The 22,483-nt window shown below is 33.7% G+C and overlaps 1 long non-coding RNA gene across 1 annotated transcript; it reads left to right on the forward strand.

Moving 5' to 3' along the window:
• The first annotated feature begins 19,347 nt into the window (after positions 1-19,347).
• On the forward strand, positions 19,348-20,762 carry LOC147840100 (uncharacterized). Its single transcript, XR_015512334.1, has 3 exons — positions 19,348-19,649; positions 19,717-19,919; positions 19,983-20,762. It is a non-coding gene; the product is annotated as an uncharacterized LOC147840100 (long non-coding RNA).
• Positions 20,763-22,483: the final 1,721 nt, after the last annotated feature.

Consider the following 22,483-nt stretch of genomic DNA (forward strand, 5'->3'; position numbering starts at 1 on the left):
TGAACTCCCGAACTGCATCAGAACGGCAGAGTCACTCGCTGTCTTTAAGAAACCACTAAAAACTCAACTATGTAGTCTCCACTTCACTTCCTAATCTGCAATTGCCTCTCTGGATATACCACTAACTGTACTCAAAAAAACAAAAACAAAAAAAAATTACTAATACTTTCCTTCTTAGACTTTACAGACCTGAAACTTGCCTACAGCACTTATTTATTGTTGCTCTTATAGTTGTGTAAAGTGCTTCCTTGTCCTCATTTGTAAGTTGCTATGGATAAAAGCATCTGCTAAATGACTAAATGTAAATGTAAATGTAGTCTATACACACACGGCTTTCTGACGATACCTACTGAGTGCATATAAGTTACAGAGAAATGCAGAGGGGTTTTTCTCTCCTTCACCATGCGGTATCAAACACTCCATTAGAACTACACTCTTGCAGCAGTTCCTGCATCTAATATCTGGTTTGTCACGACGGGCGTGCAGGAAATGTTCCTGATTAAAAGTGAAAGTGCCAAACTCCACAGGCCTCCACAGTCACCAGAGCTCAATCCAATAGAGCAGCTTTGGGATGTGGTGGAACGGGAGATTGGCACCATGGATGTGCAGCCGACAAATCTGCAGCAACTGTGTGATGCTATCATGACAATATGGAGCAAAATCTCTGAGGAATATTTCCAGTAGCTTGTTAAATCTACAACACCAAGAATTAAGGCAGTTCTGAAGGCAAAACGGGTCCAACCCTGTACTAGTAAGGTGTACCTAATAAAGTGGCCGGTGAGTGTACTTTATAACAGCACACACAGAGAAATCATTCATATATAAATAGGACATCAGACACTAAATACTGTATATTAAACATTAATTTACAAATATTGTGAACATACAGTATTAGATAAACACACTATAATGTCACCTTAATAGTAACATTTATAATAACAAACAAATATATATTTGTTTATTATTAATGTTACTATAACACACACACACACACACACACACACACACACACACACATGATCATAATTACAACTGAAAACATATTTATTTCCAAAAACTTCATGTATTAATGAATAAATAGGTTTGTAAAGCCGTCCGCAGTGTGCATGATTAAATAAGACAGAGCGTTATGTATAGCAGACATCAGCTAAAGACCTTTAATCAACGTGAAATCATTTCACACGGGCAATTCCAAACCTAATCCAATCAATACAAACATGGTTTTAAACGCGGGCCATTACGGCGAGTTAAAAACCTCCAGCAGACGATCAATTTACATTTTTTAGGAATCAAATGCTTACCTAATCTAAACTGCACAAAACAGAGCTGCATCCTATTGATTAGATTTAAGATTAGGACAATGAGCTGAGCTGTGTGTGTGTGTGTGTGTGCGCCTGTGTGAGAGAGACATCGCAGAGGGATGATTACCAAAATAAGCAATCTACTTAAATTAAAAACAAACAGACCATCATTCGTTCATTTTCCTTCAGTTCCTTCGCCACAGCGTAATGAACCGCTGACTATTCCGACATGTTTTATGCAGTAGATGCCCTTCCTGCCTCAACCCAGTACTGGGCATCTTCCATACTTGCTTGTTTACACTCATACACAATGGCCAATTTATTGTGCATTTGACTTTTTTTGACTGGTTTCTGATGGAATAAACTTCCAGTTTAGCATTTCCTTATTCCCCCAACATTCGACTAATTTATGTAATTATTTTCATGCCCACACTATTAAATATTTAATTATTTAATCATGCAGGCATTCACGAATATTTGACATGTATTTATTTATGTATTTATGTATTGTTTTTGTAGGTTTCATCCTCCATTTACTCATGCATTTAAAAATAACACAAAATATGAGTAAATAAAAACAAATAAACATGCATACGGTTTATAGCAGCAATAAAACTTGCAAATAAAGCAAATTTTCTGCAAGTATATACTTTATTGGTTGTTTAAATAACTTAAAAATAATAAAACTAAATTTAAATAAATAAAAATACTTATTCAGCAATAATTGAAAGATGGCAGCAATAATTTAATAAAATTAGTAATTAAACATAAACAAGCAAACAAACAAACAAACAAATAAATAAATAAATAAATAAACGGGTGGATAAAAATAATTTGGTCAATTAATAAATAGTATATTAATAAATAGTGGAAAAATAATAAAAAATAATTAATAATTTAACATAAATTAATTAAGTAATTAAAATCAAAATAAATTGGTGAATAAATATATAAATATTGCATAAATAATAAAAGTAATTTTTTTGGCATAAATATGTAAAAAAAATTTGCATAAAATACAACAAAACAAATAAATTAATTAATAGTAGATACATTTTAAAAACAATTAATAATTAAACATAATTAAATAAAAATAAATGAATAAATAAATAAATATATTTGTGGACAAATAAATTAATAATGGATACATAATAAAAATAATTAATAATTAAACAATAATTAATTAAAATATTATTAAATAAATACATTAATTAATTAATAAATTGAAATAAATAAATAAAAATAAAAATACGTAAAAAAAAAAAAATTAAGTGTTACAAATGTCCTTCTGCTAGCGATCAAGCGTGTGTGTGTTGGTGTGTTGGGGGGTGGACGGGTGTGGGTGCAGTCCAGTCTCAGACTGATTCCAAATGCATGGTTAAATTTTCACCCGTCGCTTCCAGAGCCTCTCATGGCTGCAGATCGATTGAGTCACCTTGGTTAGCTATTTGTAGCCGTTGCCTGTGGAAGTGTCAGTGTGCGTGCGTGCGTGCGTGCGTGTTTCACAGCGATGGACATTTGTTCCACAGTCGCTCTTTCCTCTCACCTTTAAGCTTTGATCAAAGGCAGCATTAGTTAAACTCCATTATGCACACCCGGACCCGGTGACAGAGGACAGGAGAAACAAACACAGAAATATATTCAAACAGGAATACGTTACTTTCTGGGGAAATATTAAAGCGTACAACAACCTGCTGGAGACAACATCAGGAAAAGAGAAATGTAAATTTGTAGACATTTCAAAGGTGTGTGTGTATGTGTACGTGTGTGTGTGTGTACGTGTGTGTGTATATGTGTGTGTGTTTTCTATTCAATCATGAACATTTATTCATATTCCACAGAAGAATGAACACAGCATTTGTTTTACACAGTGGATACCCTTCCAGCCGCAACCCTGTGCTGGGAAACACCCATACACTCTCATTCACACTCATTGATAACATATGCTGGATAAGTTGGTGGTTCATTCCGCTGTGGCAACACCAAATTAATGAAGGGACTAAGCTGAAAAGAAAATGAATGAATGAATAAATGATGATATTATATTATAGAGAGTAAAATAAATGAGTATTTCAAATTCATTACTTTTAATGTGCATTCTCAATAATGAGAACATTAATTATTACATATAATAATATCTTATATATACAGTTGAACAGTATACAGTTTTTAACTAATTTCTAATAACTAATTTATTTTGTGATAATAATAGTATAATATTTTACTGTCTATTTTGCGTGTGTGTGTGTGTGTGTGTGTGTGTGTGTGTGTGTGTGTGTGTGTGTGTGTGTGTGTGTCTGTGCTTATAACCATATATTGGTGGCAAATGTGATATATACAGTATACAATCACCGGCCACTTTATTAGGTACACCTTATTAGTACCAGGTCGGACCAGCTTTTGCCTTCAGAACAGCCTTAATCCTTCATGGCAGAGATTCAACAAGCTACTGGAAATATTCCTCAGACATTTTGCTCCATATTGTCATGATAGCATCACACAGTTGCTGCAGATTTGTCGGCTGCACATCCATGATGCCAATCTCCCGTTCCACCACATCCCAAAGCTGCTCTATTGGATTGAGCTCTGGTGACTGTGGAGGCCATTTGAGTACAGTGAACTCATCGTCATGTTCACCAGTCTGAGATGATTGAGCTTTATGACATGGTGTGTTATCCTGCTGGAAGTAGCCATCAGAAGATGGAGACACTGTGCTCATAAAGGGATGGACATGGTCAGCAGCAATACTCAGGTAGGCTGTGGCGTTGATGCTCAATTGGTACTAATGGACCCAAAGAAAATCTCCCCCACACCATTACACCACCACCACCAGCCTGAACCGCTGATACAAGGCAGGATGATCCATGCTTTCATGCTGTTGACGTCAAATTCTGACCCGACCATCCAAATGTGGCGGCAGAAATGGAGACTCATCAGAGCAGCCCGTCTGGCAGCAACAACCATGTCACGCTCAAAGTCACTTAAATCCCCTTTCTTCCCCATTCTGATGCTCACTTTGAACCGCAGCAGACGGTCTTGATCATGTCTATATGCCTAAATAAAGTGAGCTGCTGCCATGTGATTGGCTGATTAGACATTTGCATTAACAAGCAATTGGACAGGTGTACCTAATAAATTGGCCGGTGAGTGTGTGTTTGCCCACGTACACTCCTGACCGACACACTGATACAATTCTACAGAGATTTAGACTTAAACAAACATAAATGATCAGACACTTGCACACACTCCTCTTTACCCTCCTGACATTCATTACCATCCATTCATCAGCCATTCATACCCGTATGTGTGTGTGTGTGTGTGTGTGTGTGTGTGTGTCCTGCATCTGAACACAGGCTAATCTAATTTAATAGTCGCAGTGCTGCTGAAAGTGTGTTTGTTTAAACGGGGACGTCTTGATCCGACTCAACAATGGGAGTCAAATTTAGATTTTCCTTTTTCCGTGGTGACTGCGTAAGATTTATAGCGCAATTCATTCGGATAGATTATCCATTCGAGTAATTCTGTAATTGAATGAGTCATGGCTCGAAGAAAAGATACTGTGTTTTCCTTTCATGATTACACTAATTAGATTAAACGCAACAAAAGTCTGTTTAAGAAAAGGGGGGAAGAATTATAGCTCTGCTTCTTACAACGTCACACACACACACACAAACACACACACACACACATGCTTAAAGGGCATTCATTTTTAAATATGCAAGGATGCATTTTGTTTGCTGGAAATGTGTGTGAGATGAAAAAAAAAAAAAAAAAAAAATATATATATATATATATATATATATATATATATATATATATATATATATATATATATATATATATATATATATATATATATATATATATTTATTTATTTATTTATTTATTTATTTAATATTTTAATGCATTTATATAAATAAATAATATATTTAAATTAATAATTTAAATTAATAATTAAAAATATATTTCTAAAAATATTTAAATAAATAAATACGTATTTTAGTTCACTTAAATATTTATTTTAACCAAATAACTAAATGTTTTTTCATTATTTAATAAATAAATAAAATTCATATAACACATTTATTGTTTAATAAACAAATAAATACATAATCAAAACTATTTTGAGGTAAATGCACTTATTACACATTTATTACAGATTTACAACATATTTAATACAGATATATTTGTTTATACTATTTTAAGGTGCTCTTTAATTAGTTCTATTAACTACTTACATGTACTCACTACTTGTATATGGTTAGGGTTAGAATGTGGGTTAGGTTTAGGGTTAGTTGCATCTAATTATGCATAATTAATTGTAATTATCATGATAATTACATGGGACAAGTGTAACGGCACCTTAGAGTGTAACCAAACCAAACTATTTAAATATATATATATATATATATATATATATATATATATATATATATATATATATATATATATATATATATATTTATATATTTTCAAGTTTTGTATTTTTTATTGACATGTGAGTATGTGACTCATGAAAAGTTGCAATTATTAAATATTTTACATTAATAATCTCTAATAGCCTTTTGATGATGTCACAGAGTGTGAATTTTTTTAAAAGACGCAACTCTCCTGTTTACTTGATTGTAAACAGAACAAAAAAAAAAAACTAAAACTACTAGAGTTTATTATGGTCTTATATTTATTTACGTTACAGACACATAATAATTGCAATTAATAGTGCATAAATACATGCAAGTCAAAACAAAGTAGATTATTAATAGAAACTAGTGGATTGTAGACAGTTTCAGAGTTACATACACATATATAAAAGTAGTGTGATGTAAAAGAAAATTCTACTATTATACGTGTGTGTGTGTGTGTGTGTTTGTGTGTGTGTGTCAATGGTTTGTTAACAATGTGAACAGTGACTAAAAATAAAGTAATATACCTGTTATGTGTATGATATTAAGATATTAGCTGTATATTAGTATCTTTAAAGTACAGTCTTATTTTAAATCTCTAAAACTACCCTAAACCCAACCTAATCCTTAAAAACTTGCACATTAGTTGTTTACTGAGCTAAAAATCTTAGATAATGGTTTGTTCAAAGCATAATGTTAACCTATTTTGGATATAATATATAATACAAAATGAGGTTAATAATTACCATATCTATTACCTGCCCAAGATATTAACTGTATATTAGTAGCCATGATCTTATTTTACAGTACATCATTAATGCGACCCTAAACCTAAAAATAAGAAGCACATTAGTACACTCTCAGAAATAAAGGTACTCGAGGTGTCACTGGGGCGGTACCTTTTTAAAAGGTACAAATGGGACCTCAGAAGTATATATTAGTACCTTAAAAATTTAAGACAAACACTTTTGTACTTTTTAGGTACTAGCATGTACCCTTGAGGTGTTAATATGGACCTTTCAGGTACAATTTTGTACCTTTTGAAAAGGTACCACCCCAGTGACAGATCGAGTATTTCTGAGAGTGTAGTTTACTGAGCTAAAAGTCTTAGTTAATAGTGAATAGTCACTTAAAATTAAGTTTAACCATACTTTCAAGTACAAAATGAGCCTAATATATACATGTTAAATGCATATTATTGAGAGTATGGTTAACTGTATATTAGTATCTATGAGGTACAATTTTACATCTGTAATCCCACCCAAAACCTAAATCTAAACATTAATAAGCAGCACATATGAGCTAAACGTCTTAGTGGTTGGTTTACAGCATGAAAATAGTGTGACCCTATTTTAAAATGCAATATGAGCCTAATATATACCTGTTACGTGTATATTATTAAGATATTAAATGTATACTAGTATCTTTAAAGTACAATCTTATTTTACATCTCTAATCCTACCCTAAACCTAAATCTAAACATTAATAAGCAGCACATAATTTACTGAGCTAAAAGTCTTAGTTAATTGTTTGTTTAAAATAGTGTTACCCTATTTTTGGATATGAAATGCAATATATACAATATGAGGTTAACAATTAAACCACACTTATTACCTGCCTGTATATTAACTATATTAGTAGCTCTGCTTTTATTTTACCAAAAACCCAAACCTAAACCTTAAGAGGCAGCACATTAGTTTACTAAACTAAGAGTCTTAGTCAATGGTTGGTTAACAATGTAAATAGTGACTAAAATTAAAGTTTAACACTATTTTAAAATGAAAAATGAGCCTAATGCATACCTATTACAAGCATATTATTAATATATTAACTGTATAATTTAAATTTTGCGTCTCTAATCCCACCGATACCTAAACCTAAACCTTAATAAGCAGCAAATAAGTGGTTTACTGAGCTAAAAGTCTTAGTTAATGGTTTGTTTACAGCATTAAAATAGTGTAAACCTATATTAAAATACAAAATGAGCCTAATATATACCTTTAATGTGTATATTATTAAGATATTAACTGTATATTAGTATCTTTAAAGTACAATCTTATTTTACATCTCTATTCCTATACCATAAACCTAAATCTAACATTATTAAGCAGCACATAATTTACTGAGCTAAACATCTTAGTTAATAGTCTGTTTAAAATAAAGTGTTTCCCTATTTGGATATAAAATACAATATATACAATATGAGCTTAATAATTAAACCACACCTATTACCAAGATATTCACTGTATATTAGTAGCTCTGCTATTATTTTACCCAAAACAAAAACCTAAACCTCAATAAGCAGCACATTAGTTCACTAAACTAAGAGTCAATGGTTGGTTAACAATGTAAATAGTGACTAAAATTAAAGTTTAACACTATATTATAACACTAAATAAGCCTAATGCATACCTATTACAAGCATATTATTAATAAATTAACTGTGTAATTCAAATTTTGCGTCTCTAATCCCACTGATACCTAAACCTAAACCCTAATAAGCAGCATATAAGTGGTTTACTGAGCTAAAAGTCTTGGAAATAGTTTTAATACTATGGAAATACTATGGAAATACTATTTAATACTATGGAAATAGTTTTAACCCTATTTTAAAATAAAAAAAAATGAGCCTAATATATACATGTTATGTGTATATTAATATATTAACTGTATATTACTATCTTTAAAGTACAATCTTATTTTACATGTCCAATCCTAAACCTAAATCTAAACATTAATAAGCAGCACATAATTTACTGAGCTAAACATCTTAGTTAATGGTTTGTTAACAGCATAACAATTGTGTAACTCTATTTTAAAATACAAAGTGAGCCTAATATACCCCTATGACCTGCATATTATTAGTATATTAACTGTATATTAGTATCTATAAGATACAATTTTATTCTACACCCAGAATCCAAACATAAACTTTAATAAGCAGCACATAATTTACTGAGCTAAACATCTTAGTTAATAGTCTGTTTAAAATAAAGTGTTACCTTATTTTGGATATAAAATACAATATATACAACATGAGGTTAATAATTAAACCACACATACGACCTTCCTAAGTTATTAACTGTGTATTAGTAGCTATGCTATTATTTTACACCCCTAAAAGTACCCAAAACCTAAACCTTAATAAGCAGCGCATGATTTACTGAGCTAAAATTCTTAGTTAATGGTTTGTTAACAGCATAAAAATAGTGTAAACCTATTTTAAAATACAAAATGAGCCTAATATATACATATGATCTGCATATTATTAATATATTAACTGTATATTAGTATCTATAAGATACAATTTTATTCTACACCCAAAATCCAAACATAAACTTTAATAAGCCGCAAATATATATATATATATATATATATATATATATATATATATATATATATATATATATATATATATATATATATATATATATATATACATATACATATATTTTATTGCTAAACATCTTAGTTTGTTTGAAATAATGTGTTATCCTATTTTGGATATAATATACAATATATACAATACAAGGTTAATAATTAAACCACACTTATTACCTGCCTGTATATTAACTAGTAGCTCTGCTATTATTTTACATTTCTAATCCAAGCCAAAACCCAAATCTAAACCTCAATAAGCAGCACATTAGTTTACTAAACTAAAAGTCTTAGTCAATGGTTGGTTAACAGCATGGAAATAGTTTTAACCCTATTTTAAAATAAAAAATGAGCCTAATATATACCTGTAATGTGTATATTAAGATATTAACTGTATATTACTATCTTTAAAGTACAATCTTATTTTACATGTCCAATCCTAAACCTAAATCTAAACATTAATAAGCAGCGCATGATTTACTGGGCTAAAATTCTTAGTTAATGGTTTGTTAACAGCATAAAAATAGTGTAAACCTATTTTAAAATACAAAATAGGCCTAATATATGCATATGATCTGCATATTATTAATATATTAACTGTATATTAGTATCTATAAGATACAATTTTATTCTACACCCAAAATCCAAACATAAACTTTAATAAGCAGCACATATTTTGTTTTGTTTGTTATTGCTAAACATCTTAGTTTGTTTGAAATAATGTGTTATCCTATTTTGGATATAATATACAATATATACAATACAAGGTTAATAATTAAACCACACTTATTACCTGCCTGTATATTAACTAGTAGCTCTGCTATTATTTTACATTTCTAATCCAAGCCAAAACCCAAATCTAAACCTCAATAAGCAGCACATTAGTTTACTAAACTAAAAGTCTTAGTCAATGGTTGGTTAACAGCATGGAAATAGTTTTAACCCTATTTTAAAATAAAAAATGAGCCTAATATATACCTGTAATGTGTATATTAAGATATTAACTGTATATTACTATCTTTAAAGTACAATCTTATTTTACATGTCCAATCCTAAACCTAAATCTAAACATTAATAAGCAGCGCATGATTTACTGGGCTAAAATTCTTAGTTAATGGTTTGTTAACAGCATAAAAATAGTGTAAACCTATTTTAAAATACAAAATAGGCCTAATATATGCATATGATCTGCATATTATTAATATATTAACTGTATATTAGTATCTATAAGATACAATTTTATTCTACACCCAAAATCCAAACATAAACTTTAATAAGCAGCACATATTTTGTTTTGTTTGTTATTGCTAAACATCTTAGTTTGTTTGAAATAATGTGTTATCCTATTTTGGATATAATATACAATATATACAATACAAGGTTAATAATTAAACCACACCTATTACCTGCCTGTATATTAACTAGTAGCTCTGCTATTATTTTACATTTTTAATCCAAGCCAAAACCCAAATCTAAACCTCAATAAGCAGCACATTAGTTTACTAAACTAAAAGTCTTAGGCAATGGTTTGTTAACAATGTAAATAGTGACTAAAATAAAGTTTATAATAATTCCAAATACAAAATGAGCCTAATATAAACTCGTTACGTGTACATTATTAGTATATATTAGTTTCCATGAAGTACAATCTTATTTTGCATCTCTAATCCTACCCAAAACCTAAATAAGCAGCACATTAGTAGTTTATTGAGCTTAAAGTCTTACTTCACGCTGTTAACAAACCATCAACTGTGACTTAAATTAAAGTGCGACCCTCAACCGCAGTGTTTACAGAAACAAACAGCCCTCCAGAGGTGTGTGTAGTGGAATCACTGCGCCCCCTTCAGGCCAGTAGAGGAACCTCAGTCTCTCGATCATCCACATGATCCACTTTCTCATGCAGAATTAGAGGAAGCCAGCAGTCAATCAATGCCACAGAAATAGCACGGCTCCATTAGCATCGGTAACAGTAGCTGTGTGTCCTTGCGGAGGCTGGAGTCTCTGCGGCGTCTCCGGCCTGTTTCTGGGGTGTCCGGCGAACTCAAGGGTGTCCCTCATTACTGCGTTCCTGCACGCGCTTTATCATGCATTTGCGTGTCTGAAGTCACTTCTGTCACTCACTCATACTTATTTTGTTTTAACCCTTGTGTACTCTTCAAATTGACTCCCCTTTGGTTATGCTGGTGCCCCATTGACTTTCATTATAATCATATTTGTTGATTGCAAACCCATGACAGCATATAATCATGCATTCATGCTTGGTGTTTGGTTCTTTCGGTCGGGATTAAGAGGTAAAATGTGTCATTTTTTACTGTTGATCATCAGTTGTCAGCATTAACCCTTTAGATACAGTAGGCCTGTGCTGAAGAGTTTCTGGCTTTTACATGGAGTTAAACAGTGGAGTGTGTGCAGAAATACACTGTTCAGCGCATGAGTTTGAGTTTCCCAGACATATCATGGTTCGTGTGCATACCTTTTTCATTTTCCAATCAACTCTATTCCTTTAATAATATATTTTAAAACACTTTTTTTATACAATTTTAGTTTTTTTTTTTACAATGATCTTTATTAATCACTATGTTCCTTTAATAATATAATAATAATCAATATACTCCTTTAATAATATATTTTAAAACACTTTTTTATACAATTTTAGTGTTTTTTAATGATCTTTAATAATCAATATATGCCTTTAATAATATATTTTAAAACTTTTTTTCTAAAATTTTAGTGTTTTTTTTTTTTTTTTTACAATGATCTCTAATAATCAATATATTCCTTTAATAATATATTTTTATACAACGTTTTAAACTGATTACGGTCTGTTTCATAATTTCACACCACATACAGAAATCATGAAGATGTTAGCTGTGTATTAGTAGCTATAATCTTATTCTACATCCCTAATCGTACACAAAACCTAAGCCTCAATACGCAATAAATAAGTAGTTCTACTGAGCTGAAAGTCTCGGTTAATGGTTTATTAACAGCATGAATTGTGAATAAAATTAAGTGTGACCCTATTTTCCAACACAAATGAGCTTAATAATTAGATGATAACTATTACCTGTCTATTATTAAGATATTAACTGCATATTAATAAATTAAGATCCTATTCAGCATTCCTAATCCTACCCAAAACCTAAACCCAACTAGCTTAATAGCTATTAATAAGCAGCAAAACAGTAGTTTATTAAGCTAAACGTCTTAGTTAATGGATTGTTAACAGCATCAAGTGTGACTTAAAATAAAGAGTAACACTGTTTTCCAACACAAAATGAGCTTAATAATTAGATGATCCCTATGCCTATTATTAAAATATCGACTGCATATTAGTAGTCATGATCTTATTTTACATTCCTAATGAGCCTAACTTATTGAACGTATCCTAAATCTTAATAAGCAGCACATTAGTGGTTTTACTGGGCTAAAATTCTTAGTTAATGGTTTGTTGACAGCATGAAAATAGTGTAACCTATTTAAAATACAAAGTGAGCCTAATATATACATATGACCTGCATATTATTAATTTATTAACTGTATGTTAGTATCTATGAAGTACGATTTTATTCTACACCCCTAATAGTACTCGAAACCTAAATCTAAATAAGCAGCATTTTAACACTAAGCTAAAAGTCTGAGTCAGTGGTTTGTTTACATGTGAATGAATGGAGACTAAAACAAAGTTTAACCACTTTTTCATTTTGTTTTTTAATGTATTCCTTTAACATTTTTATGCAATTTTTAAATTGATTACTATCATAGCATTCTTTAGGATCTGTTTCATAATTTCACACCACATACAGACATCATTAAGATATTAACTGTATATTAGTAGCTATAATCTTATTCTTATTAATCTTATTAAAATTAAGTGTGACCCTATTTTCCAACACAAATGAGCTTAATAATTAGATGATAACTATTACCTGTCTATTATTAAGATATTAACTGCATATTAGCTATAAATTATGATGTTATTCAGCATTCCTAATCCTACCCTAAACGTAAACCCAACTACTAGCTTAGTGACTATTAATAAGCAGCAAAACAGTAGTTTATTGAGCTAAAAGTCTTAGTTAATGGATTGTTAACAGCATCAAGTGTGACTTAAAATAAAGAGTAACACAGTTTTCCAACACAAAATGAGCTTAATGATTAGATGATCCCTGCTACATGCCTATTATTAAAATATCGACTGCATATTAGTAGTCATGATCTTATTTTACATTCCTAATGGGCCTAATATAAAGTTATTGATCTTATTTTTCAGCGTTTGCTTAAAAAAAAAAATTAAATGCAGCCATACGTACCTCCGGATACGTATTTCGCGGTCTCCGGAAACATCCACGGGACTACGTTTTCAGAATAAGCCTGGGTTGCATTTAGATCACCCGCTCTTGACGCTTCAGGAGAAAGCTCCTGATTGGTTAACGTGAATCTCCGCTGACGTTCAGACTTTCCAACTAAAGCGATTCACGAAAAACACACGTTACACAGGTCAATTGTGCAGAACGCTCAACTCACCCCTCTTCATTTGCGTGTATCGCATCATTCCCGCCACCTCATTCGCATCTTTGCATTGACATGTAAATCACTCGCTCTTGACCCTTCAAGAGAAAGCTCCTGATTGGTTAACTCGAATCTCCGCTGAAGTTCAGATTTTCCAACTAGAGAGATCCACACGTCAATCAAACAAAATGCTTAACTTGCGCAGCTTCATTCGCGCCACCTCATTCACATGTATCACTCCGCATGATGTCTATTTGCATCTTTGAATTGACTTAACATGTAAATCACCCGCTCTTGACGCTTCAAAAGAAAGCTCCTGATTGGTTAATGCAAATCTCCACTGAAGTTGAGATTTTCCTATTAGAGCGAGTCGCGCAAAAAACTCAACTCACGCCGCTGCATTCGTGAAACTCATTTTGATGTTAGCTGAGTAGCTGTATATAATCAAAGTAAGATATGTAAAAAAAAAAAAAAAGTTACGTCATTTTCTAAGAGTAAAGCATGAGCACACATTGCAAACACAACCAAGTCATAAAAATACACTCTGGACCACCGCTTAAAGCATCTTCAATTTAAAAAAATCAAGAATTTCTATACTCCAAATAGTAAGTTAGTGTTAATAAATACATCAACTAATGGACCATTATTCTAAAGTGTTACCAAATACTGTTCAAGGGGGCTAATATTATCGATGTCCAGCATGCATTAGTGCGTCTGAAGTCGTCATTCCCTCATACTTTGCTTCTTTTTTAGTTTTTTTTTTTTTTTTTTTGCTGGAACTCAACACCTCAAAGCATCTTTTGTTTTACGGGAGCACCGGCGTCTCCACCTGGCACTCTCTCTGGCTTTTTTTGGGTGGTGGTGGTGGGGGGGTGGATTATTGCATGCAACATCTGCTGCGGGCGGATGATCTCCGTCAGCTGGACGTTTGATGTGGGACGGACCCTCGGCCTGGAGAAGAGATCCACACCGCAGGGGCCGCTGTTAAACCAGACACTCTGTAGTACTGCATTACTGTATTGTTTCATCACTGCAGTGCAGATCAGGAGTTTCCCATGTCTGACATTAGCCGAGATCAGCCAGTGTGCTCCGAACATCCAGCGGCTCGCAGAAAACACACGGAAATGCTTTCCAAAAAATATTGATTGATTGATTGATTGATTGATTGATTGATTGATGGATTGATGGATGGATGGATGGATGGATGGATGGGGCGGCACATTGGCTTAGTGGTTAGCTCTGTCACCTCACAGCAAGAAGGTCACCAGTTTGAGTCCCAACTGGGCCAGTTGGTGTTTCTGTGTGGAGTTTGCATGTTCTCCTCGTGTTGGCGTGGGTTTCCTCCGGGTGCTCCGGTTTCCCCCACAGTCCAAACACATGTGCTATAGAGGAATTGATCAACTAAACTGGCCGTAGTGTATGTGTGTGTGTGTGTGTGAATGAGTGTGTATGGGTGTTTCACTGGTTCTGCACACCATACGTCTCAAGCGGAACGTTTCTGAAGGGTTTAGTTCTGCTGCAGTATAATTCAGCTGATCAATTGAATTGATTGCCCTCAGACAACTATTGATTTCTTATTTTCTGCAGCAATCATTTCTATTAACCTCCTCATCCGTCACTAAAGATGCATGTGCCATGTTGCATTTCCTTTTATACAGATGAATGCATGCCTGCAATTAAAATAAAGTAGTTGAATGATCGGTAATCTCATTAGACTGCTCTACAGATCAATGAACTGATCGCATTTGCATGCACTTTATGACTGAATATTGAAGTAGCATTATTTATTATTCAAATCATCTTTATTTCACTAGTGCTTTTACTATGTTATTGTGTCAAAGTAGTTCAGTTCAGTGTGGTTTAATCTTCAGTGCTGAGAGTCCAAACACTGAAGAGCAAATCCATCCATGCACAGCTCCACAAGTCTCAACCATGCAAGCCAGTGGCGACCGTGACTTCACCAGTTGACCAAAGAGAAGGAGAAAAAAACCTGGAGAGAAACCAGGCTCAGTGGGTTTGATCATTTCTTGTGTGACGTCTTGTGCAGAGCTGCAGTCTAGGCGCTGGAGAGCGCTGGATGTCCATTGTGGAGAAGCTACAGGTGTGAGTAGGTCACCAGCGGGTGTACAGTCTGGCCCACGAGATCATTGCGGAGACTCATCTGTCACTGGGGTCTTACAGGAATCAGTCTCATGCTCTCCACTCCTCCGTGACCACCACAGCATCTGCTCAGGATACGGCCTGGTCCAGGATTATGGAGCCCTCTAGAAGTCTTCTATGGTTGGCATCATCACTTCTTGTCCTTGAGGTCCTCGATGGTTGGCATCATCTCTTCACAGGTCTTGGATCGCATCAATGGTGCTGCATCTCTAGAGGTCTCAGGATGAGCATCCCCAGGTGGAGAACAAAGAAAATAACAAGCGTAGCTGCTGATCATAGTGTATTATTATTTACATCTATATTAGAAACTGGTAGTTGGTCAGAGTTTTTTTGTTGTTTTTTTATAATAGAAAATTTTAAATTAATGTCTAAATATGAACTTAAACATTATACTTTTTGTTATTTTATGCAACAACAATAATATTAATATTAATATAATAATAATAATAATGATAATAATAATAATTTATTATTATTATCAATAATGATTAATAATAATAATAATAATTATTATTATTATTATTATTACTAATATTATTGTTATTATTGTTATTATTATTATTATTATTATTATTATTATTATTATTTGTTTTGTTTTTTTTAGAAATTAAATTGATGTTTTACGCATATTAAAATAATTTGTGAATCCAATAAGGATTTTCAAGTAATGTCTTTATTTTTTTTTTCTGTATATATTTATTACTTAGTAATTTATTTGGCAATTTATTTATTATTTTATTATAATTTAGTAATTTATTTATTTCGTTTTTTAGTAATTTTAACATAAATAATTTTTTTCATTTCATTTTGTGACTGTATAGCATTATATAGTTTTTATATAGTTACAATTCATGTATAGCTTTTTATTACTTTTGTTCATGCTTTCATTATTTATTTACAAATTTACTAGGTTAGTTGTTTTTTCATTCACTTCTTCCATATATTCATATATAGCTTTTTATTTTATTTTTTTTCGGCTCAGTGGAATGCCACAGTGGAATGAACTGCCAACTTATTTAGCATATGTTTTATGCAGCATATGCCCTTCCAGCTGCAACCCAACACTGGGAAACACTTGGACTGTATCACTGTACCACTGCATCACCGTGACCCTCTACATATATATATATAAATTATATTATTATTATTATTATTATTATTATTATTATTATTTATTTGTTGAATTTGTTATTATTTATTTTTTACTAAATAATACCTTTTCATGTAATGAGCTGACGTTTAACAAATAAAGGTGACTTTTTAAATTAATTTTATGTGTTTTATGTTTTAGTTTTGTGGTTGTAGTTCAGATTTGCTCTGATAACTCTGTTTTGAAGGGTGTATTTTTCCTCCTGTTGTGCACTGCGATATAAGTCCGGTGTGTGTGTGTGTGTGTGTGTGTTTCTGTGTTCAGATGACGCTCCATCACAGATGATTGTGTTGAAATAATGTTCTGTGTGTCTGTGTCGGTGCGTGCGATCGGCCCTCAGGAGCTGTTGGCCACTGAACGCTACACTCATAAAGCCTTCATTTCTACAATTGGATATTGGAGAAGTGAACACATGAGGCTGGCCTCTGTCGAAACACTGTTTGCTCTTCATAACTCCATTAGACTGAGCTCTTATCATGAGCTGGAGGATGTTTAACCTCACACACACACACACACACACCACAGCGCACTCTCTGCAAATACACACATACGTACAAACCTAGAGTTGTATTCACGAAACATCTAAAGGTTAAAAGTAGTGCTGGGCAAAGATTAATCATTCCTAACATCAGCTATTCCAGCAAATGTTTACTCAGCAGATACCCTTCCAGCTGGAAAACACCCATACACACTCATTCACACACACACTCATGCACTACGGCCAGTTTAGGACTGTGTGTTTGGACTGTGGGCGAAACCGAAGCGCCTGGAGGAAACATGCAAACTCCACACAGTAACACCAACTGACCCAGCTGGGACTCGAACCAGCGACCTTCTTACTGCCACCATGCTGCCTCATTTGATTGAACTATATAATTTTAGGCAGCAAGCTTTGTGTACAGTGTGGAGCAGAACGCGAGCCCCGAAGTCCAGGCAGGACGGCTCCGCTTCGCAGGCGTGGCTCGTACAGTGTGATGGGTGTCAGTTCGAGGCGGGGTGATTTATAAATGCAGGCCCACAGGAGTGAGCTGTTGGACGGGGCGCTGGGGACGGAGCCAGCCTGCTTTAGTGGAGCCACGGCGCATGAACACCGGCTGCAGCATCTGTGCGTCTGCTCGCCGCGGGGCCATATGGAGCTGACAGGATGCTGAGCGCTAATTAATTTGACTGAGATTCACACAACAAACACACACACACACACACACACAGAGTCCAGCACTCACCGGCGGACATCAGTTGTGCTTTCTAGTGTTCACCTTTCTGTACGCTCTTCAAATAATATGAGAATAGCACATGAAATCAAAATGTACTCTTCTTATTTTTATATTTATATAGTAGTTCTTAGAGTATATGATGTATATTTTTTTTGTAAAATATATTTATAATTTGACATCATAAACTTCATCTTAATCAAGCATCATGACCTTGCCTCACCCTAAAAATGACTTTCCTCATTTCCTGGTCACATGGAATTCCATTAGGGCGGAGCTATCAATCATTTAGGACGGAGCTATCAGTAATTTAGGGCGGAGCTATCAGTCATTTAAGGTGAGCTATCAGTACTTTAGGGCAGGGCCAGCAGTACTTTAGGGCGGATCAATCAGTGCTTTAGGGCAGGGCTAGCAGTACTTTAGGGCAGGGCTAGCAGTACTTTAGGACGGATCAATCAGTACTTTAGGGTGGGACTGTCAGTGTTTTAGGGTGGAGCTATCAGTACTTTAAGGCAGAGCAATCAGTACTTCAGGGTTTGACTATCAGTACTTTAGCTAGCAGTACTTTGGGGCAGGGCCATCAGTACTTTAAGGCGGATCGATCAGTACTTCAGTACTTTAGGGCAGATTGATCAGTACTTAAGGGCAGGCCTATCAGTACTTTAGGGTGGGGCTATCAGTACATTAGGGTGGGACTATCAGAACATTAGGGTGGGACTATCAGTACGTTTTGGTGGAAATATCTGTAATTTGGGGCGGGGCTAGCAGAACTTAAGGGTGGGACTAAAGGTACTTTAGGGTGGGGCTAGCAGTACTTTAGGGTGGGACTATCAGAACATTAGGGTGGGACTATCAGTACGTTTTGGTGGAAATATCTGTAATTTGGGGCGGGGCTAGCAGAACTTAAGGGTGGGACTAAAGGTACTTTAGGGTGGGGCTAGCAGTACTTTAGGGTGGGGATATCAGTACTTTAGGGTAGGGCTATCAGTACTTTAGGGTGGGGCTATCAGTACATCAGGCTGGGACAATCAGTACTTTAGGGTGTGGCTATCTGTACTTTAGGGCGGGGCTAGCAGTACTTTAGTGTGGGACAATCAGTACTTTAGGGTGGGGATATCTGTACATTAGGGTGAGACTCAGTACATTTGGGTGGGACTATTGGTATTTAAGGCAGGGCCATCAGTACCTTGGGGTGGGTCTATTAGTACTTTAAGGCAGACCAATTAGTACTTTAGGGCAGGGCTACCATTACTTTAGGGTGGGGCTACCATCACTTTAGGGTGGGGCTATCAGAACTTTTGGGTGGGACTATCAGTACTTTAGGGCAAAACCATCATTATTTTAGGGCGGAGCTATCAGTCCTTTAGGGTGAGGCCATCAGTAATTTAGGGAGGAGCTATCAGTACTTTAGGGTGAGGTCATCAGTAATTTAGAGCGGAGCTATCAGTACTTTAGGGTGAGGCCATCAGTAATTTAGGGTGGAGCTATCAGTACTTTAGGGTGAGGCCATCAGTAATTTAGGGTGGAGCTATCAGTAATTTAGGGCGGAGCTATCAGTACTTTAGGGTGAGGCCATCAGTAATTTAGGGCGGAGCTATCAGTACTTTAGGGTGAGGCCATCAGTAATTTAGGGCGGAGCTATCAGTACTTTAGGGTAAGGCCATCAGTAATTTAGGGCGGAGCTATCAGTACTTTAGGGTGAGGCCATCAGTAATTTAGGGTGGAGCTATCAGTACTTTAGGGCATGGTTGAAATTTAAGGAGGGACTGTCCAGAATTTAGGGCGGAGCTATTAGTCCTTTAAGGTGGAGGTTTTAGTAATTTAGGGTGGTTCTGAGTCATTTAGGGTGGAGCTATCAGTACTTTAGAGAGGTATCAGTAACCCCTGACAAAAAGGGACTAAGCTGAAGAAAAATAAATGAATGAATGAGATCTTTCAAGTTCACAATCTTGTTTATTCATTCATTCATTCATTCATTATTTATTTATTTATTTATTTATTAATTAATTAATTAATTAATTAATTTATTTCATGCATCTCTTTGCTTCAAATTAAAGTGAATATTTTCAGAAACGTGTGACTCTCCTCATAGCTGGTGGGTTTGATTCATGTCTTATCACACTTTGACTTTAAACTGTATTCATTTATTTATTTGAATCCTTATGGGAACACCAGAAAAGTAGATTATGAAGCTGTTGATCATGACACTCGGGTACACAGAGATTCGACACTAAATAAAATGAGATTCAGCAGATCGGCGCAGTGTCCTGTGATGTTTGCGGGACGGCCTCGTTTCCTACATCTGCCTTATTAGTAGATGTTTGTCCCTTAAGTTTAATATTCAGCTAATGACATGGGACTTAATTTAATACATCAGTCAGACACAGATGAAAGCAGCAGAGTCATTAACACAGACGGACTCGTGTTTGTCAGCAACACAGAATGAAAATAAATATAAAGATAAAAACATATTCAAACAAAACACATGTGAAAAGGGACACTGGAGATGCTGAAAACGCCCAATGTGATCTTGGGGTTCGCTAATAAGATCACGGTGTTAATGATGTCGTACACATGCTGGAACATCAGAAGAACAGGAATAAACATCTTGAAATACATCATGCTTGTGCAAAGTTAAATCAAATGTAAAAAAAAAGACTCGTCAGTCAGGTTAGTGGCATGAAAAAAATCAATACATTATGTAAATCTTCCATATTACTTTAACAGATGAAATGCATATTCAAAAACTGTTTTAATGAATGCAAAAGTTGATCAATTATTCAGAGGTTTTAAGTTAATCAGGGTCACATTGATCTGGAACCACTTCAGAAGGGTTTCTGAGTCGATATGTTTTTATTAAATGGTATGCAGATGTTTAGTGTTGTGGACGATACTGTGCTACTTGCACTTCAGCAAAACTGTTTTATATTCACATACAAAAGTAATCAGGGGGGGGCACAGTGGCTCAGTGGTTAGCACTATCATCTCACAGCATGAAGGTTGCTGGTTGGAGTCCCAGCTGGGTCATTTCTGTGTGGAGTTTGCATGTTCTGTCCGTGTTGGTGTGGGTTTCCTCCAGGTGCTCCGGTTTCCCCCACAGTCCAAACACATGCGCTATAGGGGAACTGATCAACTAAATTGGCCCTATGAGTGTGTGTGTGTGTGTGTGTGTGTGTGTGCATATGAGAGTGTATGGGTGTTTCCCAGTACTGGGTTGCAGCTGGAAGGGCTCACACTATGTAAAACATATGCTAGAATAGTTGGTGGTTCATTCCACTGTGGTGACCTCTGATAAATAAAGGAACTTAGTTGTAAGGAAATGAATGGATGAATATAATCGGTTTAAAGATGACTCTTAAAATTGATCAGTATTTCTATATAAAAAAATATATAATTTGCTTTAAATAACACTTAATAGTAAAATAAACAGTAATAAATAAATCCTTCTTAATATACTAATTCCTACTATCAACAAGACAAATTCAAAAATGTCAAATAAACATATTTATTTATTTGTTTGTTTTTGTATTTATTTATTCATTCATTCGTTTATTTCTTTATATTTTTTGTTCGTTTGTTCGTCCATACATTCCTTAGTTTATTTATTTATTTATTTATTCATTTATTTAATTGTGTGTTTCTTTGTTCGTTTGCTCATTCGTTTATGTATTTAGTTATTTGTTCATTCATTTGTTTGTTTATTTAATTATTTATTTATTTGTTTCTTAATTCATTCATTCACCTGTTCGTTTATTAATTTAATTATTAATTTATTTATGTATTTATTTAGTTATTTTTTTGTTTTATTTATTATTTTTTTTAGGATTTTCATGTGACTAAAGATTGGACTAATAGTGCTCAAATAATACTTTTAAGCATAGGAATACATTACAACTTAAATTATTTTTCAATAGAAAGCACTAATTTTGTATTGTAATAATTATTTTACATTATTTCAGTTTTTACTTTGTTTTAAATTAAATAAATACCATCCTGGTATGCAGAAAAGTCATCAAGCTAATAATAATAATACTGATAATAATAAAAAAAGACCACAGGCCTTTAAACAGTAATGCAGGTTGTTTTTATAACTCAATTTAAAACAATTTTTTTTGAATAGCTCTCATTAATAATAAAAAATAATTGTAATAACACAAAAGAATAAATACATAAATAAAATTGTTTCCTTAAATGCTATAATAATAATAATAATAATAATAATAATAATAATAATAATAATAATAAATGAAGATCTCATTGCAAAAAAAATATACAATCAATTTAATATTTTGGTAAAAAATAATAAATAAAATTTTAATAAACAGGAAAAAAAGAGAGAAATAAAGCATATGCAATTTTGTACATTTT

This window comes from Danio rerio, chromosome 16, assembly GCF_052040795.2.
Source record: "Danio rerio strain M-AB ecotype USA chromosome 16, GRCz13ab, whole genome shotgun sequence".
Classification (NCBI taxonomy): domain Eukaryota; kingdom Metazoa; phylum Chordata; class Actinopteri; order Cypriniformes; family Danionidae; genus Danio; species Danio rerio.